Source organism: Podarcis raffonei, chromosome 17 (assembly GCF_027172205.1).
Source record: "Podarcis raffonei isolate rPodRaf1 chromosome 17, rPodRaf1.pri, whole genome shotgun sequence".
Classification (NCBI taxonomy): Eukaryota; Metazoa; Chordata; class Lepidosauria; order Squamata; family Lacertidae; genus Podarcis; species Podarcis raffonei.
Window position 1 is genome coordinate 5,979,928 of NC_070618.1, and position 25,822 is coordinate 6,005,749.

At 40.0% G+C, this 25,822-nt stretch overlaps 1 protein-coding gene across 4 annotated transcripts in view; it reads left to right on the forward strand.

Annotated features, from left to right (window-relative positions):
* ZCCHC7 (zinc finger CCHC-type containing 7) overlaps positions 1-25,822 on the forward strand; it is a 124,049-nt gene that overhangs the window by 45,237 nt on the left and 52,990 nt on the right. The gene's annotated exons all lie outside the window — the stretch shown is intronic.

Below are 25,822 nucleotides of genomic sequence, written 5' to 3' on the forward strand. Positions count from 1 at the left end.
AAACAACATCCGAGGACACTCAATAGCAGTTATCTTCCATGTACTTATTCCGATTTGTTCCCCACTTTCCTGCTTCAGTAGCTCAAGACACCTTTGTCCCTTGGAATAGAGTCAACTGTTCTGCAACCGATTATGGTTCCAAAAGGGCATATAGGGTCATTGTCCCAGCATATATATATATATATATATATATATATATATATATATATATATGGGCTATATGAATACCTGCTTGTTCATAAGTTCCATGCGGTGTCCTTTAGTGACATTCTGACAAGTCTTAAGAAAAAAAATATTGCCCATCTCCCCAGAGTTTTGGATACATATTTTCATATTGACATTTTGGGAGACTTGCCTGCCACTTTTGAATACAGAGTCTTTCAGGTTGGACTGTGCAGGGCTCCTTCAGTGGCTTTCCGATGTATGACCATTGTGTCTACAAACCTCCATCTTACAGGATTTGGGATGTTTCCTTATGTGGGTGATCAACTCCTGGTTGATGCTATTGAGATTTGTGTCCATTCTCTGCTAACTTAATGCTCCTTAACTACTCCATGTATTGACTACTTCCAGCTAAGTACATGTGTAGCAGACATTAGCTTCTTGAAGCTTCAGACACCCAGCAGCTCTATCAGGTCTGGAAAGGAACTAAGACAGGTGTATGTCCAAGTAGGGGTTATAGACTATCATCCATCTCAGTGGACAACAATCCTTTGAGGTGTTGAAAGGCTAAAAGAAGCCTGTTGTATCCCAGAGCCTTCCCATCCAACTTGCTCCATGATAGTTGTCTCCCCCCCCCCAATTTGATATTCAAATACAGTCATGCCTCATGTTGCATCCGCTTCAGGTTGTGTGTTTTTGTGTCCCGCGGCAACCCGGAAGTACTGAAACGGGTTACTTCCTGGTTTCGGCGCATGCACAGAAGCTCTAAATTGCGCCACGTGCGTGCGCAGAGGCAGCACTTTTGGATGAGACCGCTTCGAGTTGCGGACGTGCCTCCGGGACGGATTACGTCCGCACCTTGAGGTTCCACCGTATATAAGTGGAAAGATGTCCGGGTTGCAGATAATGAATTACTTACATTAAGTTTCTCTGGAGAATATTTTGGATATTGTGTGAAACGGGGAGGTGGAAATGAAGTGGTGGCAAAATTGATGTTTTAGAGCAAAAAGTTAACCAGTCATACAAATATAATAAATGAGGCTTACCAATAATAAAACAATACCTAAACACCACTAGAATGGTCAAAATGTCTACAATAGGATTTTAAAAGCCATGGCCAAACAATAAAAGTCAACTTGGAAGCAGCAATATTTTGAGAACACCTGCTGAAATAATAGGGTGGTTTGTTTGTTGGTTGGTTTGTTTTACTGCTCTGCTGAATCTGAGCAGTTAATGGGCCAGGTGTACCTCTCAAGGAAGGCGTATCCATTTCTAAAGTGCAGCCAGAAAATGTCCCCTATTGTGTTAATTAACCAAGCTTTTAACAACAAGAGGATATGGAGAAAGGACTCAAAAGTAGAAAAAATGGTCTAGGACATGCTGATATGGGATGAGGTGATTCTCAAGACACGCTGGTCGCAGAGTATTTAGAGCTTATAACTGTCAAAGCAAGCAAACCTGGAAATGAATTAATTGGCAGCCAATGAAACCAATAAACCTAATTAGTCAAGTCTCTTGGCAGTCACATTCTGAGCCAGTGGAAGTTTCTGGCTTGAAATTGCAAGAGCAGCCCCACATAATGCATTAGAGCAGGGTTTCCAAGACTTGGGTCTCCAACTGTTTTTGGACTGCAACTCCCATCATCCCTTGCTAGCAGAACCAGTGGTCACGGATGATGGGAATTCTACTAGAAAAACAGATGGAGATCCAAGTTTAGGAAATGCTGCACTTGAGAGTTGATTCAGAATGACCAAGGCCAGATCGTATTAGTCTAGGAAAGTGCACAGTTGATGTACTGGATGAAGCTGGCAAGATGCTCTCCTAGTTTTTTAGATCTATTAAGGTTTGGAGAAATTTACATAACACTCTCTACTATATTTAGAACTTACATTTTGATTTCCTATGCACTGTGTACTTAGTATAGCTGCCCACACATGACCAGTTTTAGGTATTTCCTGTAAATATGCTTTACTTTTGTAAATAATGCTCATTTTTTTGTGTTTCCCGTACCTTCAGTGTAAAACCAACATTGGCAAAAGGGCATATTTTGTGCAAAACAGCTTTCTGTGTAGCTTTGTATTCTGCATTTGCAATATTCACAAGCAATATTTTCCACCTTAAAAGGCATTATTAGCTTCACTCGTGAAAATGCCCCAAAACGTAGGATAAGGACACTGAATTGATTCTAGCTATATCGGGGCCACCACTTCCACAAATAGCTTCCCATACAAATAGTCTACTTATCAGCCATGTAATGAGTGAACAACTAACTCATGTGCAATTGCCCATTTCCCTCTGTGAACTAAAATATCACTGATAGCTGGTGTGTTGGTTGCTCGGTTAATTCATTGCTCATGTGACTACACACCTGGTGTGATCAGTTATTTGCAGAAGTGGATGCCATTTTATATCATCCAACTCAACTCTGTCCTAGTATTCAGAAATTTCAGGGCATTGCTGAGCTTGTTGGGTGCAAGTTATGCTTAAAGCCTTATTTAAGTCTGCTGCACTGCCTTTTAGAAAGGAAGCAGCTTTTTTCTTCAGACATCTGGGATGACCATTACCAGAAGCAGACTACAAAAATAGACAGCCACCTGTTAACTAGTGTGACAATAACCTGAGTTCCTACCAGAAATGGGGAGTCTCACAATGACTTGCAATATGCTTTTTCTCCTTAGGTCTTGCTGTTCCCCAGGCAGAGCTTGTCATTGCTTAAAACGTGCAAGCTGTGGCTAAGCCCCCAACACCAGGGAGAAAAATGTTGTTCTGAGAAAGACATCCAGAAATAAAACAGACATTTGGACACTACTACTTTGACAAAGATATCCATTAGTCGATAGATGTCGCCCATAAATCTGCCTAAAATGTCTGTTCTCTATTCTGATCTCTGCTATAGGTTTTCTTCGTATTATTTTTTTTACTTCATACAAAGTGTGAACTTTTTAACATTGGGATTATTCTTTGGTTTAAATCTTTTCATTGCACAAAATAAGCTTTGGATGCTTATTTAGATGTTCAGTGAAACAGTGTGGAGAACAGTAATTGTGATGTACTAAAGAATTAATCCATTTAGTCATGGGAAGCCTTACTTGGCCTTTTCTTTCTTAGCAGCTGAATTGTAGTATACGTTAGTCTATACTTTTACTTTAAATGGTCAAACTTAACTGCTGGAACTTTGTTTTAATATTGTTCCTGGCCAAGCCTGATTATATGCCAAGCGACTGGTTTTTGTGAAGCGAGTGCTTGCATGTGACAATTTTTGACTGCTGCTAGCTTTTGTATACCCATGCTTTTATTTAGTTCCTTCTGTAGAGGGACACTGTCACATCACAATTATTTATTTTAATGTTATTCTCTGACCCTTTTGTTATAATACATAAAATGTTAAGCCTTTGGGAGGGGACTTGCCTATATATGCTTTTCAGTGTAAGACTCTAGTTTAAGTTGGCTTTTAACATTCTTTTCCTGTTAGCTTACTTAATATGCCCTTTACTTCTTTTCATCTCCCTTAGATGAGCCTTATGACTTCTGCATTTGTCATGGTCAAAATACTCCCCACTTTCTGGTCATGTCACAATTACTTGGATTATAGAGATAGCCTGGAGAGACTTGGATATTAAACTGGGAGAACTAGCAAATGTGGATTCAATTTACTAGTTTTCAGAAACCGTTTTCAGATCTTTGTGTACTAAATGCATAACACTAAATTGAAGGTGCAACTTATAAGAGTGCTTATAAAAGTGTTTATGACAACACCCCAACTTCTAGGCTGCCTGTTCTGGGAACTGTATACTTAGCAACAGGGGTTCAGGCATTTTTGGGATGCTACCATGGTCTCTACATCCGACCTGAGTCTCTGGCTGCCACAGAAGACTTTGAGGTGGGGTGCAGCCTTTTGTTGATCTTACATTTTGAAGGAATTCGGAGTTTGTCCAAAATCAATCACCAGATCAGAAGTAAGATCTTGACTCTCACCTGAGCTATAGGAGGATGGGGGCTTGTTGACTTCACACTGTACTAGGGAGGTTCTGAGCTTCCCTGAAGTACAGTCTGAAATCTTGAGAGGAAGAAAGGTATCATCACTAGAAGTTGAGGGTGCTTTCTATGGTGGATTGAATTTTGACCTTTGGCAGCTGCAAATTGCAGAATATTCTGAATTTCATTGGGACAACGGGAGGAAGGTTTACATTTAAGCCAGCCTTTGCCAACCTAGCAGGAGCTGATGCAACTTGTAGTCCAAAATATCTAGAGGCACCAGATTGATAAAGGCTGGTATTGTCAAAAGGTGAAAATTAACTAATTAGAACCTAAATTAATAAAGTTAATGTAAATTAATGTAAAACTCTTCCTTTGAGCCATTTAATTTAATGCAGAAGTTTGCTTATTATTATGCACTATGCAGTGTTGGTAACTATAATTTATAAAAATGTTCCTTCAGCCATTAAAAAGAGTTAATATTAAGTATTTTATGGAGCACATTCACAAAAGTTGCTGGTAATCTTGTTGCCCTATTTGTTGTTAATATAACATGCATACTTTTGTAGTCCTCTTGTGTTTTGAGCAGGGATGCAGTTTTATATATTCAGAAAGTAGAGAAAAGAGCAACCAGTCAAGGACTTGAAAAGAATACCTTCTCTGCAAGGAAAGGCTATTCAAGCAGCTTGCTAGAGACTTGGGACCATCACTTCCTATAGAATACATTTTTCAGTGGAGATACTGCGGGATTAAACATGAGCCTATAAAGCATGTTCTCTGCCACTGAACTGGGCTCACTTCCCCATAACAAATGATTGTCAGTGGTAGTGGAAAATTCACATGAATGAGTGAAGAGTGTGTGCAGTCCCATAGCCTATTCCTAATACCTTACTCATGATCAGGAAACGTCATATTTGTAGCAGCCCATAGACCCTCAATCTGATAATGAGGATACTTCCCAAGCCACCACCAGTGGCCTGAAACAACTTTAATTAAAGACCTGTATTGAAATCCTGCCCTAGTGGTGGTCCTTACAGCATGAATATTGCTCAACCTTTTCTGCAGAGGAGCTATATATGCTGTCACAAGGTTTAGTCCTTGATGCCAAGTGATCTCATTCAGCTAGGCTGTGCCAGTAACCTTATTGGTACATAATTCTATGAGAATGAGCCTCAGGCTCCTTCCTCATTCCCTCATGGGACTGTTGTTGTGAAGTGACATTTATATTATTTTTAGTGACTCCTTGGGCAGGCGCCTTCCCTGGAATCAGTGGTGGTTGGCTGAGCTGTGTTGCTCTCATTGTCTTCCCAACACCACATAGGGTTACTGGTTACTGCAAGTGGGAGGGGCAAAGCATCGGACTCAGCATGGCGTAGGAGCAGCCACCAAGCCAATCTGCTCCCGATACTGCCCCTGCACCATGTTGAGCTCCTTGCTGTCTTGCCCCTACCTCACTTGATAACCAGCAGCAACAAGTGGCTCAGGGAAGACAGGCTAGCAACACAGCTCCACAGGGGTGTAGCTTGGAGAGCACAGGGGCGGTTGCCCTGGGTGCAAAATTGTTAGGGGATGCAAAATTTCAACACGAGGTGCTGCCTCAATACAGCTGTGCACTTCCATCAGTAGGCTCCATTGAAAACAGCTTCTCCAACACTGGGCTCCGTGCGAACCCGGAAGTAACCTCCCCAGACAACTGACAACTCTTCTTATGGCTGCAGTCTTCTGAGTGATGTGGCCACTGTTAGGCGGCTGAATGCGCATGCGTGCTCCATCCATTTCTGAATTAACTCACCAGTCGCCCAATGCAGTTTCAGTTAGATAAAGTAAATGGAGTCATGTGTTCCAGCATGGGTAACTTTATACAAATAAATTGAAGTAGAATGAGACACACAACTATTCCAAATTCAACCATAAAACCTTATCTCTGTTGCTTGCACCATGACCACAGAGTGAATAAAGTCTGAATAAAACCCATGATTAAAATCAGTGCTACTAGATGGATGTCTAAATATTAAGTCTAAAGCACAGTACAGTTTGTAATTAAGTTATGCATCCTAAAAGGCAAGTCTTGTTGCCTGCTGGTGACATAATAGAAATTTTAAATGCTTTAGCCAGTGGAACAAGTTAGGTGACTTATACTGTCTTAACTAAATTAACAAGCTATTCATTGTAGTTGATATACGGTGGTACTTATTTATATTTTAGCAGAATTGATTTTATTTTGTTTTTAACTACAGCATATTGCATCACTAAATTTAATAGTATGAGCAAAATAAAATGGTGTTTCGGGGCTTGTGTATGTGAGATCCATTCAGTAGCAAGCTATAGAATACTTCTACAGTAAAATGCAATAGGAAGCCTTTATTAGTAAAGGACTTTAATGCTGAAATTGATTAGTAGACTTCTACTCCCACATATCTATTTCAGCATTAAAGCAGTGTTAATAGATGCTTACTGTCCTCTTAGCTGACCCTGTTATGGGCCTCCTATTGGTGGCTGACTTACAGGGTGGACGAATAAATATTTCAGTAAACTGTTACAGCACATACAGTGATTGATGTATATCATTAGCATTTTTCAATCACGTTTACTTCAAAATAGAAAGAAATGTCTTTAACTGTGGAATATATTGGTCAGCTCCTTGCAAATTATAGCTGTCAAACAGTGTGAATATGCACTCCTTTCTCTTCTACTCTTCAGAACAATTTCTCTACTTCTTTGTTTATCATATATTTTTATTGCATGTGCATTGAAGTAAACCAGAGATTGTATTCATGGTTTGAAGAAGGTTTTAAAACCATGGTTATCAGTGAAACTGTTTTGCATTAACGATGGTTTGCATCATGCCTGAACACCATAAAACCTGAAACTAGGAAGAGAAGAGTCAGAGGATCACTTTGAGGGAGGAGCTGGCTCCCAGGTTCACTAGTTTGGTTCTCAGTTTACTGAGCTGATGTCATTTAGCTTAAGCTTCTGGGAGAAATATCCTTTCCAGTATTTTTATGTTACTCATCTTGAAAGGAACTAAGTTTAGCAAGTTTTTTCTCATTAAATTTAGAAAAAGGATTTCAGTAAAAACTAAGTTTCTCTCTTAGCTGAAATATATTTGTGTCCTTCATTTTTAATAACATTGGTATTCCTCTTGCTTTGTGAAACCTTTTATTACAAACAGTTATGAATATGAACATCTCATTTGACTGTTGATGAACAGAAGAGGAAATCTAAATTAAAACTTTAAATACCACTATTTAATTACCCAAATGGCTTTGACTCTGTTAAAGAGTGCCTGGGATTATTTTGTTTTTCAATTTGTTTTAATGCTTCCTTGGTAAAAGCTGATGGATTCCCAGGCCCATTGCTGTCACTGATGAACTATATAAAGATAAATGACATTATGGTAAATTCCACTTAATGACATATTTTTAATTTTCTGAACACAGTCATTTTCTGGCTGCTGAATGAAGGCTAATTACCTCAAGATCAGAACAAAATAACTTCTCATTTTGAAAGATAATAGAAAAGAAATGTTGCAGATTAATGATGCTATTTATCTTTAAAAGAAAAAAAATTCTATCTTTATCCAGATACTACTGCTCCCTGAGGAACGTGATTATAAAACGAATCTGAAGTCGCAACTTAATAGGTTATTAAAATTGTTTGAGTGCAGGCTTCTCTGGTTCAGCTTTTCTATAAATTTAAATTGAAGGCCTGCTGTAGTACTTAAAGCAGCAGCCTGTTTATGAGACCACAGGGAGCAATGTGGGTTACTAACAAAAGATGCACTTAACTCCATTCTGAATCCTGCTTTCTCTCTTTTTCTGAATGAAACTAGAATGTCTTGAGACTTTAGAGAAATGTGCTAGGTACCTTAATTTCACGTCAAAAAAAAATACTGTATGTCCACATACGTAATTTTGGCGGATGATATTGACACTTTACAACTTAATATCGTTTTAAAAAGGAGAACTTGGCCTCTGACACATTCCATATCTCTTTAGCATCAAAATGATTTGTGTACTAGTTATATTGAAATGCTTTGTCATGCTAGTGTGTGTTAACACAGCATAAGCTAAGTTGCATGTGATATAAATGGTCAGTCTTTAAAAAGAGGGAGATGTGAAGGTCGTCTAGAAGCTGCTTGGTGAAACATTGGGTTGCATCCAGTGGTGACTTTCAGTTTGTAGAAGGACTCTTGATCCAGCAGAGGCTAATGGGAGTGGACTCCTGCCAACCTAGCAGCTCGAAAGCACGTCAAAGTGCAAGTAGATAAATAGTTACTGCTCCGGCGGGAAGGTAAACGGTGTTTCCGTGTGCTGCTCTGGTTTGCCAGAAGCGGCTTAGTCATGCTGGCCACATGACCTGGAAGCTGTACGCCGGCTCCCTCGGCCAATAAAGCGAGATGAGCGCCGCAAACCCACAGTCGGCCACGACTGGACCTAATGGTCAGGGGTACCTTTACCTTTAATGGGAGTGGAGTGGAGAGGCTGTTGCAGAGGGTCTCCTAATCCATGTGAGCAGAATTTGCAGTGGGTCTAGGAATTGTAGAATAGCATACCTAAACCATGTATTCTTTTAACCCAGGGTTTCTCAAGCTTGGGTCTCCAGCTGTTTTTGGGCTACAACTCCCATCATCCCTAGCCAGAAGGACCAGTGGTCAGGGATGATGGGAATTGTAGTCCAAAAACAACTGGAGACCCAAGGTTGGGAAACCCTGTTTTAACCTTTTACAGTGCCATTAAGTGTGACAGGATATAGAAATCAGTTTGATGTAAATGCAGTTGGGACCCCAAAAAACTGACCCCCATGTCATATTAGAAACTGCTTTTGATCTAAAGCAGTTTTCTATATGGCATGAAAGGTTGCTAGTGTAAGACAATGGAACTGGGGGCATAGTTCTTTGAATCATGGTGTATGTACACATATTAGATACTTAAATTGTGTAACAGTGTGACATAGTTCTACCTAATGGTTTAATAAGACCCAATTTCCTAACAGAAGTTGGAACACTCCCCTTTTTGTATAGAGATCAAGAGTGATTCTAGTCATTATGTTTTACGTGATACTAGGTAGGAAGTAAATAAACAGTTTATGATGTTTGCGAATTTGAGTGTCAGGTTTTTATATATAAGGATTTTTTAATAACTATGTATCCAATTCTAGCTTGCTACACCCTAGGGAAGATGTGACACAGTGGGGCCCCCTTCATCAGCCTTGCTGATACCAATTGCTATTTATGGAATCCTAGAATTGCAGAGTTGCAAGGGACCCTGAGGGTCATCTAGTCCAACCCCCTGCAATGCAGAAATCCCAACTAAAGCATCCATGACAGATAGCCATCCAGCCTCTGTTTAAAAACCTCCAAGGAAGGTTCACCACCTTCCAAGGGAGCCCATTCCACTGTCTAACAACTCTTACTGTCAGGGAGTTCTTCCTGAAGTTGAGTCAGAATCTCTTTTCTTGTAACTTGAATCCATTGGTTTGGTTCCTATCCTCCGGAGCAGGAGAAAACAAGCCTTCTCCATTTTCCATGTGACAGCGCATGAGATATTTGAAGATGGCTATCATATCTCCTCCCAGTCTCCTCTTTCGCAACATGTGACTCCTTCTTTCCCAGAACTTTCTCCTGCTGTGACCATTCCATGTTAGCAGTTTTATATATTGTAGGATTAATATGAGCTGGTACTTGGATATGCTTATCTTCCTGTTCCTTTTATATCATGTCACTTGCATTGAAAGCCAGATGTAAAGTGCCTTGTGTTCTTTGGCAAAAAGCAGTACAGTGGTACCTTGGGTTAAGTACTTAATTCATTCCAGAGGTCCGTTCTTAACCTGAAACTGTTCTTAACCTGATGCACCATTTCAGCTAATGGGGCCTCCTGCTGCCACCGCGTTGTCGGAGCACGATTTCTGTTCTCATCCTGAAGCAAAGTTCTTAACCTGAGGTACCATTTCTGGGTTAGCGGAGTCTGTAACCTGAAGCGTATGTAACCTGAAGCGTATGTAACCCGAGGTACCACTGTATATACATGTAGTTAATACATATGCAATAGTTGGATACAAATTGTTCACCATCCGTACATGTGGTTTAGATTTAGGAACACCACATCATTCGGTTGCTGAGCTCCCTGCACTTCCTATTCCTGATCTGCAGATTTTAAAAGTCGAAAATTATTATTTGTTACAGCAGAGGTAACCAAACAATAAATCCAAGATCAAATGCAGTAACTTTGTAACCGGTATGTGTCAGCTGTGAAACTTGCCTTTCTTGGTCAGGCGAATGAGATGCACTGTTTCATATAGAGGGATGAATGTTCTGCCCCTTCTTGCAAGGTCCCTGACAGCTGATACCAGGCTTGTATCATGGGCAGTCCTTCTAGGGTGCACTTGCTGGAAAATCAGGGTGACTAGAAGTCAGATAGTAACTGTGGTTGTAGAAGCTGTTAGTTCGTTTCCATGCTGAGGGTCTCAAAATAGAAATTACACCTTTTAAATAAGTTGGCACACCTGAGAATCAAGTACAGTGGTACCTCTGGTTATGTGCCGTATTTTTCGCTCTATAACACGCACATAGTTTTTAGAGGAGGAAAATCCGTAGGGATGCCACCCGTAGGCATTCCCTCCATAACACGCACAGACATTTCCCCTTACTTTCTAGGAGGAAAAAAGTGAGTGTTATGGTGCAAAAAATACGGTACTTAATTCGTTCCAGAGGTACGTTCTTAACCTGAAACTGTTCTTAACCTGAAGCACCACTTTAGCTAATGGGGCCTCCAACTGCTGCCGCGCCACCACCGTGCGATTTCTGTTCTCATCCTGAAGCAAAGTTCTTAACCTGAGGTACTATTTCTGGGTTAGTGAAGTCTGTAACCTGAAGCGTATGTAACCCAAGGTACCACTGTACTTTACTGATTCTGATGACCCTTGAATAAAAAATTGTAGCGGGTCGATTGGGCTGAATTATGTTAATTTATGTTTCTTGTTCCAGAATTTGTGTACTGGTTTTGGTTATTGCAACCTAGAAAATTGCTTGTTGCCATTTAAGACTTTTTCCTTGCATTTAAAATTTAAGCTGGTTTTTTGCTACAGTGATAACTTCCGGAGTTTACCTTATTAATTCTAGTAGTTGAAAGTAACTGAAATAATTTACCACTGTGTAGCAAAAGAAGCATTTGGAACTAGAAATAATGGGTCTAAAAGAATCACTCCTAAGCTTAAAGTATGCTTTGGGGGAGGGGGGAGGTATGTCAATGCAAATTAAAAGAATATCTTCCGTTTCCTGTTCTGAATAACCTTTTTTTCTCTTGTTCTTTTTGCTGATTCAGGAAGTTAAGGTTGCCACTACAGCTTCTAATTTCATCCATAATAATCACTTTTTACTTTTGAACAGTCCTTAATTCTTGGCAGCAGTATCTCCTAATTCAGTCCATTTGGGATGTGTGAATCTGTTTTTCTTCAGATAACATAGAAAGTAAAACTATTGGAAGTAGTTTTCCATTTATTTCTTGCCTTCAGCATATGAAAGGAAGGAAGAGCATGTCAAAGTAAAAGTTGGTGATGCCACTAAAACATCGTATTTCAATAGAAAATGAAAAAAGAAACTGATGGTGCATAGAAGTGGTTATATTAATAGAACTGTCAAAGAAAGACTGTAATTGTAGCCTAAATTGGTAGCTAGTGGAAGTCGCAAGACATTGGTACGATGTCTTCACAACCTTTGACAATTACACACACACACACACACACACACACACACACCCTATAACGTCTAAGTGTGCTTTCATTTTTTGCTGCTTGTGACAACAGGTAAAACTGGGGCAAAAATATAATTGCTGAAGGGAGATAGTGACTGTGTTTGGATGTCACACTAAACCACAGCTTGTGACAGGAACAAGCCTGTGGAAATGTCACATTCACCATCTCCCCAGGGGTGCAACAAGAACTAGATCTTGGGGCTGAAGCCTAGAACCCCACAGCCTGGGTGGCCCCCAAGTGACCTCCCATATCATGACAGGCGATGGGGGAAAGTAGGTCTTGTGTAACCACCTGGGCTGGGCTGGATGTGCCAAGGGATCCAGGGCCCTCTCTTGGGCACTTGCAGATTACTTCCTTATTTTTTAAACCATTCTGTAGTCAGGAGGCAGCTGGCCGGATAAGTACATGTTACAGACGCTCATTTTATTTTCTTTTTGAAAAGCATGTCTTTCTTCAACAAAACATTGTTTATTCTCAAGTAAATGTGCTTAGCATCGAGGCAGCAGAAGCTAGCATGTTTTTTATTCCTGACATCTAAATGGTGCTATTGCTGAAGTGAGTTTAAAATGAGAAACTGCACATGCTCAAGAGTTTCCCCTTAAAAAAAAGTCGCCTAACTGTACCATTGTTCCGGGATATCAAGCTGTCTTGCTTTAGCTAAACCATAGTTAAGATGAATCACGTTTTTGAGTTTTGACAGAATGCTAAACTGTGGTTTCGAATGCTAATAAAAAATGAAACGCAAAAGCTTCTCATCAGCAGAGGGGAGCTGACAAGCCTGAGATCCACACAGGCTCATTCCTGTCACAGTAAACCGTGGTTTATTATTGTGACATATAAATATAGCCTGTGTAAAGGTGTGTTGAAATATACAGATACTAGAAATGTTTTTATTTTTATAGGAAAAGAGCCTATAGTTGTCCAGGCGCACCCTAGCTAAGGAAGGGACATGTCTGTATTTCAGTGTATTTCAATGTATTGTCATAATTTTGACCTTCAGTTCAAAAGGTCGTGCCTGTATATCTGTGAGTGTATTCGCAGAGGCATATTAAATCTTCTCCAAAGTGGTGTTTACTTCAGTAAGTGTCCCATTTGGTGACATTCATATGTGAACATGGTAAGTACTCAGTTTAGAATGATATGGATAATTCTGTAAGCCAAGAGATCACGTGATCTCGATCTCTTTTCTAAATCAGTGCAGGAATGTATGTGCAAATACCAGTCCAGTGCCATGAAGGGAAGAAGAATTGGAGATCTTCACTGTTATGATGAATTTATGGTTGTAATTTATTAGTTTTTTTAGTTCATGGATCATCTGTTTTTAATACATTAGTTGTTATATTTACATACATTTTTATATGATCAGAACCACAATATAGTTACCGGACTGCCAATACTGGACATGATGTTTTTCTTAAGAGCGAGAGAACTTATGATTTACTATGAGCTATGAGCTCATACGAACCATTACAGGTTAGTACTGTGGAAGATCCAGATTTGGCATAGACTTCACTTGAGACAGTCAGCTTCTGTTGCCTTTTGTCAGGGCTGGAGTCAGATGCAGGTCAGCACAAAGAAGCAGAGTCAGTTGTTGGCGAAGTTAACTCTTTATTCTAGGAAATGGCATACAACTCAGCAGTACTTCCCAGCAAGTCTTGCCCCTGTAGAGCAGTTGCCAGGACTCCATGCCGTCCATGCCTTCTAAGGCTCCTCCTCTCCCATATGTTTCCCAAGTCCTGCCCTCCTCATTATCCTGCACGTTGGAGACCGGAAGGACAGGAGCTTGTCGTGGAAGAACAACTGTCCTTCTGCCTTGGAATATATTAGTAAACTGAAATCTGTAAAGCTACTCCTCTCTGCTATCGTGTCCAATGGCAGCAAATCACATTTGTCTTGCTGTTTTCAAAATGCTGTGCACCTGAGACCTGCACAGGTATTTTCCAAGCATTCAGTGAATGTACTGTGTATATAAGGGACGCGGGTGGCGCTGTGGGTTAAACCACAGAGCCTAGGACTTGCTGATCAGAAGGTCAGCAGTTCGAATCCCCGCGACGGGGTGAGCTCCCATTGCTCGGTCCCTGCTCCTGCCAACCTAGCAGTTCGAAAGCACATTAAAGTGCAAGTAGATAAATAGGTACCGCTCCGGCGGGAAGGTAAAGAGCGTTTCCATGCACTGCTCTGGTTCACCAAAAGCGGCTTAGTCATGCTGGCCACATGACCCGGAAGCTGTATGCCGGCTCCCTCGGCCAATAAAGCGAGATGAGCGCCGCAACCCCAGAGTCGATCACGACTGGACCTAATGGTCAGGGGTCCCTTTACCTTTACCTTACTGTGTATATGTGTGGCATCACATTGACAGGTTCTGCCCTGATCTACGGACATTCATAAGAGCCTCTGCACGGGGCTCCAACATGCATTGGTATAAGCATGGAAGGCACTCTTCCCAGGTTGCTGTTCAAGTATATTATTAATTTTTTTCTGCTCAGGTATTTTTGATCACACAGAGAGCTGTATGTGTGGGGATACTCTTCTAACAAATGCACATACTGTAGGTTGGTGGTGGAACTTGCTTCTGTGATTTTTCTCATCTGCATCCATTGAATGTGCAGATAAAATATGCGAGGGTCTCTGATCAGCTCTGCTCTATGCTAAATGAAGCCTCTAGATGAGAACATGTAGTATTGTCCTCTTTAGAATGTCCGCTCCTAACACAGAGCTTGAATTTTGTGCTCCATCTTCAAGGCTGGAACTGTTAAAGGTTTTGGATGGACACTTTAAAAATAATATTATAGTGCACTTCATGCTATAAAATTTCTCTACCAAGATGTTGCCTTGTATTGTACACTTTAAATTTTATAACGTCTACATAAAGTTAATTAGGTACACAAGTTTGCAATCCTGCATCTAAATATGTGGATCTGTGTGAAGTTACAAGCATGTGAAAGGATAGCTTCCTAATTAGCTAAGCAGTTCACCTTTTGGGGATCATCTGAGCTCTGCAAAGCTTTCCAACTTTAAGAGAGGCAATAGTAACTTAAATAGAGTTAAACATTTATTTACTAATTAAATAGCTTAAATTCATTCTGTTAACTTTTATCACTTTGAGTCTTTCTATTTTATAAATTTATTTTAATAATACAAGTATTTTTAATAATACAAAGAGCTGTGAAACTAATTTTGTGAGCCTAAGGAGACTTTGGGTGGAATCCAGTGTAGAGCTAAGGCAGTCATTCTGCCAGCGCAAGGATTTCTGCTTGTGGAACAGAATGTTCTCCCCCTGCACACCTCCTAAATCCAGGGGTTCCCCCTGGAGCAGTTTTGGGGAAGGAAGATCCCACACACTCACTCAGTGCCACAGGGCAGACACAGTAGAGTTATAACTGAGTAGAATTTCGAAATCAGCTCGTGATGTGGCATAGGAGTCAGCTGGTCAAGCTGGAGGAAAAGTCAACTCCATTGTAACCCAAGCTGCCTCTCTGAACTAAAGTAGTACTCTGGATTCTGACCATAGTTTTACAGGTATTTCTTTCATCCCAACCCTATCTAGCTATTTGAAAGTAAGTCCAATCTAGTTATTTGGAAATACGTTCCATTAATTCCACTGAAACTTTCGTTCCATCTAAAGAATTTAGGATTACCATGTTTGTCTTGAGTTTGCACCGTGTTTCCTTTAACCAAATTTATTCCTACAAAAAGATGCTTCTTTTTCTTTTTTTAAAAGAAAAATGCTGCTTTGTTCTTACCAGTGTCATGGCCTTACATTGCTTGGTTAAATGCATGTTCCCAAATTATTGTTATTCTGTAATAGTTCTCCCCATCCCCCCCCCAAAAAGCATCCCTCTTGTATAGCTATTTGTTGAATTGTGTACGTACTGAATTAGTCAAAAGACCTGGCTGAAACCATTTTTTCCTTTCCTCCCCCTCCCCCCAAACTTGCTTTTGTTATGTATTGGCTTGCTAATCCTTGTGTTGAGCAGTATCAGACATCACCTTTCTTGGGGGCAGTTAGTCCACTCTTCCGCTTTCTTTGTCAAAGGGCTCCCTTAATAGGAGAAGTCAACAGGGAGGACAAAAAGGATTGAAAGTTGTATTTAATCAGGGTCAGAGAGGTGGTGTTCAGAGTGACGGGCCCACAGGCAGGCTGGCCTTTTATGCTTACCGACGCAGATGGTCCCAAAGCATTCAGCTAAGTGAAGAGAAAGCTGCCCAGTGAGCTATTGTAGGGGCAGAGCATCGTTACAGTTGAGAAGGGTTGCCAAGGGTAACTAGAGAGTATCACCAGTATCGTGTGATCACTAGTCTGTGCCTTTGAAAACGTTAAACTGAGAATTGCTTTGGGTCTCTTGGCATCTGGATGTTCATATGTAAGCGGTATTATCTTACATAAGCTTTTGATTTATTTTACATCAAGGAGTCGGACAAATGAAAAATTATTTTACTGCTTAATTTGAGCGAAGTTACCTTCCAAAAAACTACATATTTTTAAGAGAATATCAAGTTTTCAGCCCAATGCAAGTTGCAGCAATATATTAGGGAAATACATGAGGATTTAATCTTAATGCATCGGTGCAGAAGCTGTTTTTAAAAAAAAGATGGGTAAAATTGTGTATCACTACCCAAAAGCATCTGAAAACAGAGAAGATTAAAATATACATATGATAAATTGAAAGACAGTGCTTTGGTTCAGTACTATTCTTTTTTAAAACCAAAGTCTCCTTCTGGTCCCAGAACTCAGTCTTAACTGTAAGCAAATATATGCTAAGGTCATTAATTAATGGTGTCAATCAGTTCACCATATGCGTGGGGAATGATATGACTAGATAAGATGCACCCTAGAATAGCAGTTTTAGTACTCAAATGTAACCAAGTTGTGCTTAGTGCAGCCCAGGGGAGTCGGGGAGCAAGCAAAGATGGCTTCCTGCCAAGCTGTGCAAGCTTCCAATTCTTCCAGCTGGCCAGGGGCAGTTTTAGCTCCTAATGCAAACTAAAACGAGTCACAGAGCCCAAAGGATCCATGAAGCTCCCAAGCATTCCCTTCTATAGGGAAGTCTCAGCTGGTTGGCTAAACTTGCTGAACTGCCCCTTTTTGCATCTTGCAAAATGCAAAGGTGGTGGTCATGATTTACCATTCCTTCCCCCCCCCCTCGCTTTTTACTCTTGGACATATTGAAAAGAAGCAGCTATTGTCTTGCTCTTTTTGTATGGAAGAGAGCAGCAGCCATCTACAGATTTTCATAGCTGTAGTTTGATAGTTTTACTTTGAGGAATGCAACAAACAATTTTACAATTTGAATTTAAAATAAAGGGGGAAGTGCACTTTCGATGCACACTTTTGAATAAGGATTTGAATAGCAGCGGATTACTTGCAGTTGTCATAAATTGTGAAAGACCTCTAAGATAGCTATACAGTTGAGAAACTATCTGAGTTGTGTGGTGCACTTAAAAATTGTCATAATTTTCCTGGAGACGGAAGTGAAATGTTAAGCATAGTATGGTGCCCTGGGTTTAAAAAATGTATTCTTTCAGCTTATGTAATATTTTGACAGCTTTATGTCCTGAAAAGTAGTGAACAAGTTACTTTAAAGCCTGGCACAAGGTAACACAAACTCAGATATTCATTTTAGACTTGCTTTCAAAAGCAGTTGTTCAAGGCTCTCTGCAAGTTGAGAACCCCTGCTTGAGAGACATAATCTGCGCTGCCTTTCTTTCCTTTTGCATTCTGTGGCTAGAATCTAACTATTAGATGAAAAATTGCTTTGCAGGCAAGCCAGAAACAAGGTTTTCTGTCTGTAGAAAGTAAACCCAAGGAGGGATGGAAGAAATAACCTGATTCCTTTTCTTAGAAGGTATCTGTTTTTGGATGCCGACCATAAAGGAGGGGGAAAGAGGCAAAGAAATGGCTGAGCTACACAAATAAGTGCCCTTTTCCAAGTCACAACAGCCTGCATAGGGAGAATTAGTGAGCAATTTAAAGAAAAATTCAAGCCTTTTGAAAATCCAAAGTACCTGTTTCAATTTTTCTTTGTTCTATTGATGATAAAGAAATTGTTCCTGTTATTTATATTGTTCCAGTTAGGCTCTGCGATAGTGTAGCAGACTGTAGGTATCCACATTTATAGTCTTGACAGCCAGCTCCATATCCTAATGCAGGAACCCATCCTAAGGGCAAGTAGAGGCAGGACAGATATGGGAGAAAGAGCTAGTGATTCACTTTACATGCTGCTGAGCTGTTCATAAACTGTAGTCTGAGTTTTTGAAATGAGAACAACAGGGCTTATCTAGCTGATTTTAATATGAGGAGTGACCCTTTCTAAGATAAGCAGGCTTGGCACTGTAAGCTAGTGAGATGGGCTGCTACCTATACATAAGACTATATATTACATGTGTATTTTTGAAAGCTTAGGGATAGTGCTTATTTTGGTCCTGAGTAGTTTTGGAGGAATAGTGGGAATACGAGTGTAATAATATGAATCTTCTGCAGCACGACTCTACAAGGGTGTTAGATCAAGACTAGCACCTTTAATTGTGCTCAGAAGTGGGTATCGTTGCATGAACATTTACTGTGTTCTAATTTCCTCATCTCTACAGTGGTACCTCTGGTTATGAATGCTTCTGGTTACGAACGCTTCAGGTTACGAGCTCTGCTAACCCGGAAGTAGCTGCTCCTGGTTGCGAACTTTGCCCCAGGATGCGAACGGAAATCACGTGCCAGAGGTGCGTCATTAGCGAAAGCACGCCTCAGGATAAGAACGGTTTCAGCTTAAGAACGGACCTCCAGAACGAATTAAGTTCGTAACCAGAGGTACCACTGTATAAGGAAACAGGTGGTACAGTCAGTTGGATTCATTAGGTCAAGTTTGTGTGTTCCCCTTTTGTTACAGTAACGGTAATCTGCCCTCTCTCTCCCAGGATCAGTATCTCTCTAAACTATGGTTGCACCATTAATGAAATTGTGAAAGAGGATCCTCAGGACCTATCAGATCAAGAGATTCACCCATACTACCAGCTCCTTAGTTGCTATCACCAATGGATACATTTTCAAAAGTTCTGAAAAGTGATTGGTTCCGTGAATCTCAAATGGCAAACCATCTTTATCAGCCCATAACCCTTGTGGAGATCTTTGAGCTTCAAGAAACTGCACCCCTATCAGATAATGGTTTGGTCATGACAAAGGTCACATAGCAGCACACCCCACATTTTAATCATCTGTATCACAGCCATTTTTAGAATCACTAATTCAACCTGTGACCTGCATTGTATGTTAAACCTATAGGGCCATATTCAATACCCAAATCTGTTAGTGGAAACTTGTACAAGGACTCCTGTTTGTGTAGCAGGGCTTCCCTTCTCTCCTCCCCCATGCACTTTTTGTTGGGAAGAGGAGCTTTTTTTATTATTAAGGAAATTAGGTGAAGACAGCTCCCTATTCTCCTCCCACCCCAATCCTAAGTCTGTCCTCAAGCAATTTCACTAGCCACACGAATATTCAGTTGTGGCCGCCTTAACAGGTTTAAGCCAGTCCTCTGCTCCAGTAGCTTGCTGGCACATTCTGCAAAATTGCTGCCACTTTTGAGTTCACAGAACCTAAGTCCCCGTGATCAGTAATGGGGCTCCTGCACCCACCAGGTGGTCTCTCTCTCTCTCTTAGAACAGCCAGTGGATTTTATGTTCAAAAACGCTATTCTCCCATCTTGATCACAAAGAATAACCACAAGGTGAAGGGTTTGTAGGAAAGGTTCTTGTTCAAAAAAAAGGGATAGTTTTGTTTTGGTTGGGCTTTTCAGTTTCAAACAAAAGGTATACAACTGGAATACTGAATTGCGTATTATATCATTTATTCTCCAGTGGGGCTGAAATGTTTGGAGGGGGGTTGAGTTTGCTGTGAACTCTGGAAAAAAAATAACATTGAAGCTTGGCTACTTATTTTTTTTTAATCTATTCATTTTATACTTCTCAGACAGATTTTTCCCTGGGGTGAAACAAAGGTTAACTGAAATTTCCTCTGTTGTGTACCTGAACGAATCAGCAGTTTGAGAAGGAAATCCCATTGATGGGCAAAGAGAGTGACAGGCTCTATTTAAAGAATTCCCCCGACTGTGTGGTAGACCAACCATGCCCTGAATTTAACTGTTCCTGTGGTCCTCATACTTGTACCCACCAAACGAGAGAGAGAGAGAGAGAGAGAGAGAGAGAGAGAGAGAGATCTAGTTTGTACTCTAAATGTTGCGCTCAGCTTTGAAAAAATCAAGAACCATTGACAATTGAGAATTAGCATTACTAACAATGAATCAACTGAAATGATGCAGAGTGTAATGTTATAAAGAGAAAAATATGAAGCAGGTGGAAACAGAAATGTGTACAGTGAGCTATTGCATGTATTTTGATTTTTTGTAAATTGTGTACATTTTCTAGAATGCAGTAAAGTTAAAATATATGTGGTTTGGGTGAAAACAATTTTTGTTTCATATATATTATAGTTCCAACAGATTATTTGGCACTCTGGGGAAGATAATGAAGTGGAAAGGGCATAATAGAAATGATAAATGAGTAGAAAACAGCAAAATACATAAAGCCCTATATATGAAAATGGGGAGGGTAGGGTTCCAGTACATGACAAGTTTGCTTGTTTGTTTGTTTCTGTATTTGAAACAGACTGCTTGAAATATAAAAGCACACATCTTCATTTGGATTAAACAATTTTAACTCTTGTTTTGTAGATCTCCTTAAAGTCTAGCATTAACTTGCCACGGCCACCAAAAGGACAGAGGCTTCAGAGATTATAAATTCATGTCATAGCTTCTAGCTGTCAAACTACTCTTCAGGTGACAACCTACTCCAAGGGTTACCGATGGTTTAAACTGATTTAGTGTTTAGATGGCAGTTATTTTTTTTATTGCTTTTTAAATAAAAAACACAAAAAAACAAATTAATAGCTATTGAATCAACATTAAAATGGGAAGCACATTTTCTTTTCCCCTTTGGATTGTATTTTTCATGATAGTGACATGGTAGGTTTTGTCAACTAAGGATTACATAAAAGTACGGCGGTGCATCAAGATAAAAGAAGAATTTGTAGTGTGGTCAATTATGTCAGATAAGCACAGTGATATGGTATGGTTGCTGTGGGAAGGAGGTCTCTTACTTCGTTAGAATGGATCTGTCAAAAACTGCTTCAAATAATTCCTTGGGGGAAGTTTATGGATCTCTTCAGAGTTCTTCCGCTTTTATGGGATACTGACAAATAATCCATTCCATCAACGGGTTTCATCTTTTATAATAAATGATCTTCTCAGTCACCAGGACAATAGTAAGAAATCCCTTTAAGTGTGTACAGGGGTTTGGAGTGCCTTCATGATAAAAAATTGATTTCAGTTTTATCCAGAAGTCATTCCATCATCTCAGAGCGACTGAATGATTTATCCTAAGCATCATCTATTGTTTCTGCAGTGTTCCACCTTGATCCTGCTGGCAATTTATTCATCCTCAATTGCCATAAATGTGGTGATTCCCTAATAGTTTGATTACGGAATAATGTCTGGTTGAATGCTGTTCCAGTATACACAAAAAGACAAAAGGCACTATAGGCCAGATGTTCTCTTTTGTCAATAAACAGTACAGAGTAGGTAATTGGAGATCTTACTGCAGTTTTACAATTAACTACACGTTTGTTTTGATTCTCGAGTGATGTAGAGTAGTCCTGTGCTATCTAATTCACATACATTACAAAAGATCTGTGCTCCCCCACCCCCTGGATAATTAGCTAAGAATAATGATCATCCTTGGGTTCCTTATAATCACTTTGCAGATTCTAGTGTCCATTTCACACTCATAGAAATATATAAGAAGGGCAACTCACCCTTTGTACACAAAACTAAGCTTTTGTAATTGTGTGACTTTATAATTAAACACTGTTTGTCAGAAAGTATCAACTAAGCAACTTGTTCAGAACAGCTCATAGAGGATCCAAATCTCACTCCCATCTTTGACAATGTTGCATAAGCCACACATTCCAACTAAATATTTTCATGTGCATGCTTCTGGGGCATCGTTGTAAAAGCCACCTCATGGTAATGCAAAACATTATAAAAAATTGCCCCGTGGTTTTTAGAGATCATAGATGGCTGATAATGTGCATATTCAAGAATTAATGCAAATATGATATCTGCGAGCACATTTAGTATGCAGATGCATAAAGGAATTGCAATAATTGTAGCCATTTTCCAAGCATGAACTCTTGGCATGCTATCTGTACCATGCTTTGTGGTGTGGAGGTAGTATAAGAGGGCAGCTCTATGAAGAATCTTTCCATTAGGCCAATAAATCTTTTACCCTGCTGAAATCCCACAAAGGAATTTGGTTTTTGCTCTGTAAGATGTGCCTGGAAGAAAATTCAGAGGTGATTGCTTAGTACATAGTGCAAATTTTAGAAATACATGCCAGTTCAGACTAATCTCCGTCTTTCATAAGATAAGTGGTTTAGTGGATAAAGGGAATGCAGTAGATATAATCTTCAGCATAATCAAATTTAGCAGTGCTTTTGACACAGTTCCACATGACATTCTCATAAGTAAACTAGTAAAATTTGATTGTAAATGCTTTGGAGGATAGGGTTTTGGATTGGAATGAACTTGGTAGTTTAGAGAACTGGTCTGTAAGCCACAAAATTAATTCCAAGAAAGATCAAACGGAGTTACAAAATAAAATGCAGATCATGAAATCTTGGATAACTGAATGGCCGTGCTGAGAAGGCCTTGATTAATAATAAACTGAACATTTTTTCAGTAGTGTGTGAACTGCTGCTATTGTTTTTTAAAAGCTAGCTAGTATTTTACTAACAAAACTATTATATTACTTGATGCTTCCTTTTAAAATGTTTGATAGAAGTATGATATCCAAATAGCAAAAAATAGCACCTTTCCATCCTGTGCCACATCTCTGATTTAGATTAACACACTTAAAGGAAAATGTAAGCAAAATTGGAAGAAATTCAGAAAAAAGATGATAAAGACGCTATATGACAAAACGTTGAAAGAAATCAACTTGGACCTCATCCTCACTATGTATTTAAAGCATCCTGATACCACTTTAGACAGTCATGGTTTCATCAAGAATCTGGGAATAATTCTCAAGAGTTCCCTGGGAAGGGACACTGAGTGTTACACCATACTGGAAATTGTAGCTCTTTGAGGAGAATGGGGGACTCCTAACAATTCTCAGCACCTTTAACAAGCTACAATCCTCAGGATTCTTTGGGGGAAGTCATGACTGGTATGAAATGTGCTTTCAATGTAGAATACAGATGGGACCTTGGATTCAGATTGTGCTGCCACTAGTGGGAGGTGAGATTTGTTAGTTCCCCTTTCCCCTTGCAGCTCTCTGCGTGCCGTCCCAGAATCTGTACTGATGGGTTGGGGAACCCGCTGTAATGATGTGAGAGTTGGAACTGGCAATAGTCTCCTCCTCTTTAATTATTTCAACAGTGGGATTCCTCCACTAGATGATGGAAAGAGCCTTTGTGTGTGTGGAAGGTGAAGTGTTCTCTTGAGAAAGAGATATCAACTTTGTTCCATTGTACTGTTTACATGCTGTTAAGTTTTATTGGACTAATGACTTGAATATATAGAATCATTGCCATGTTGGTTCCATAAAAAGTTTCATATGTAACTTACATATAACTCTTATTGAGGTACAGTGGTACCTCTAGTTGTGGACACGATCCGTTCCAGGGTGCCGTTCGCACCCCAAATGGTCCTCAACTAGAGCGGTGCTTCTGCGTAAGCGCAGAGCGCGGTAGAGCATTTCTGCATGTTTGCACGCAGCGAAACCCGAAAGTATACACTTCCGGGTTTGCTGTGTTCATGAGCTGAAAAGACGCACCATGAACCTAACGCAACACGAGGTATTCACATTCACCACCACCTGTAAAAGTTGGATTAATAACAGTAATTGACATCCACCTAGCTGCTTCAGTGGGTAATACATACAGATTGTTATTAAGCAACTTTGTTGACTGCTTTAGAAGGAACAGAGTTCACTGTGGCATTGGACTGGTTCTGTTAATAAAGGCAAGTATTGTTGGCATTTGAGAGACAATGGAGTGTTCCTTTGGGGATAAAGTCAAATCACTGCATTAGCAGCACTGATGTGGCCTCCCCAGGACACAAGCCTGGGCGGTGTGTATGGAGGTCCTGACTGCCCAAACGACAACCCCAGCCTTGCTGATGTGGTTCAAAGGAAAGCAGAGCAATATGTTTGGCACCAGCTTGGCTGCAGCAGTTGCCGGAAGGAGGTGTACAAGGTGCCATCCAACCATCTTAGGGACTCCGCTCTCTCCTGGCAGTAGAGCGCAATGACCACCTGTACCATGTTGCTTCAGGGTTGCTTATATATGTGATCTTATCCTGAGTTTGGCTGCAACTGCACACACTGCAGAACACACTGGTAAAAGTTGAGTGGGCCACTTCTCTGGAGGCTCTTTCTTTCCCCCCTTTTCTACTTTGGTGTCCTCTGCTCTGGGCCGTTATTGGGATCCAAAGGTCACACACATGGAGGTGGTAGATAGTTGGTGGAAGGACCCAGGTGAGAGGCTGGGAAGTGAAGATCTCCCAGGGTTGGAGACTATAGAAAGGAAATCTTCCAGGTGAGAGCTGGAAGGGTCCACCACTTTCTGTAGATGACAAGGGTTGAGAGCTACTTTTGAGAGAGGACTCTGTGTTCTTTCTTTTCCTCTCTTTCTTTATCTTTTAATAAAATCTTATTTAAAAAATAAGGCAAGTATAATGTATATGTATTGACACAAGGGGTCACCTCTACTTTGCTGTATTAATGTCATAAAATTGTATCCTAAAAATCCAACACTCACATACTGTAAAAAAAATTGCTTATGGCTCACTGCAGCAATATGGTATTAATTGCCCTTTGGTAGACATGATATACATAGATATGCTTCAGAAAAAAAATCTGATCCAATTGATGAAACATCTGTAAGTTTAGGCTTGAACTGAAAGCCTTTATGGGAGCTGAAAGGAAAGATAGTGTGATTGATACCAACTCAACTGCAAGTAGAGAGAAACTAAGGAATTAATTCGCTATCAGGAACCAGGGAATTGTGCTGTCAGGAACCAGATAATCAGAGATGGATTGCATGCAGAGAATTAGGCATTTCTTATTTCTCCCTTTCCCGACATCAGTTGGCCATTGAAAATGTAGTTTAATGAGCCAGTCAGATACTGGATGTTGCTCACTAATAGGGCTTTGGAGCTGCGTCTGAAGACTGTTGTCACATACATCTGTCCAGGGCACAATGGATCAAATTTTGAGATTGGTGTGGTAATTAGATGCACTAAGAAAAATTGTGCTCAGTATATGCAGTATATTCGGTATTACAGGACAGGATATTCAAGAATTCTTTAAACAGATTGAAAAGTCATTGGGCAAATATTTTTCTCATTGTCTAGTAGTTAGTGGATTCTTGTGCGGTGAAATTGTTTGTTCACAAGGGAAAAAACTAGAGCTGGGCCCCTGTAACTATTTCATTGGTTATTTGTTTAAATGAGCAAATAGTGAATCTGGGAGCAACACAAGATTTGGCATCTATTTCTTTGTGGGTAATTTCATTTACAACTTCTACATTAAGAACTTGGGTAAAGCAGGTGAACTCTTCTCTTTAAAAAGCAATAGACCTAGCAAAAATTACCACTGCAAACCACTGTGTGATTATTTGTAAAACTTTGTGGGACAAAAGGTATTTATTCGTTATTAGTGACTATTTGAAGTATCAAGCAGATACTTCTTTTTTAACAAAAGTTTCCTGATAATAATATTAGATGTTCTTATAATTTCTAACCATGAAATAGTAAATGAGGGAAGAAGCAAGTTTGGGACTAATAAAGATATTGGCAGTCCATAGATGGGGCAAAAAAGGAGAAACAGC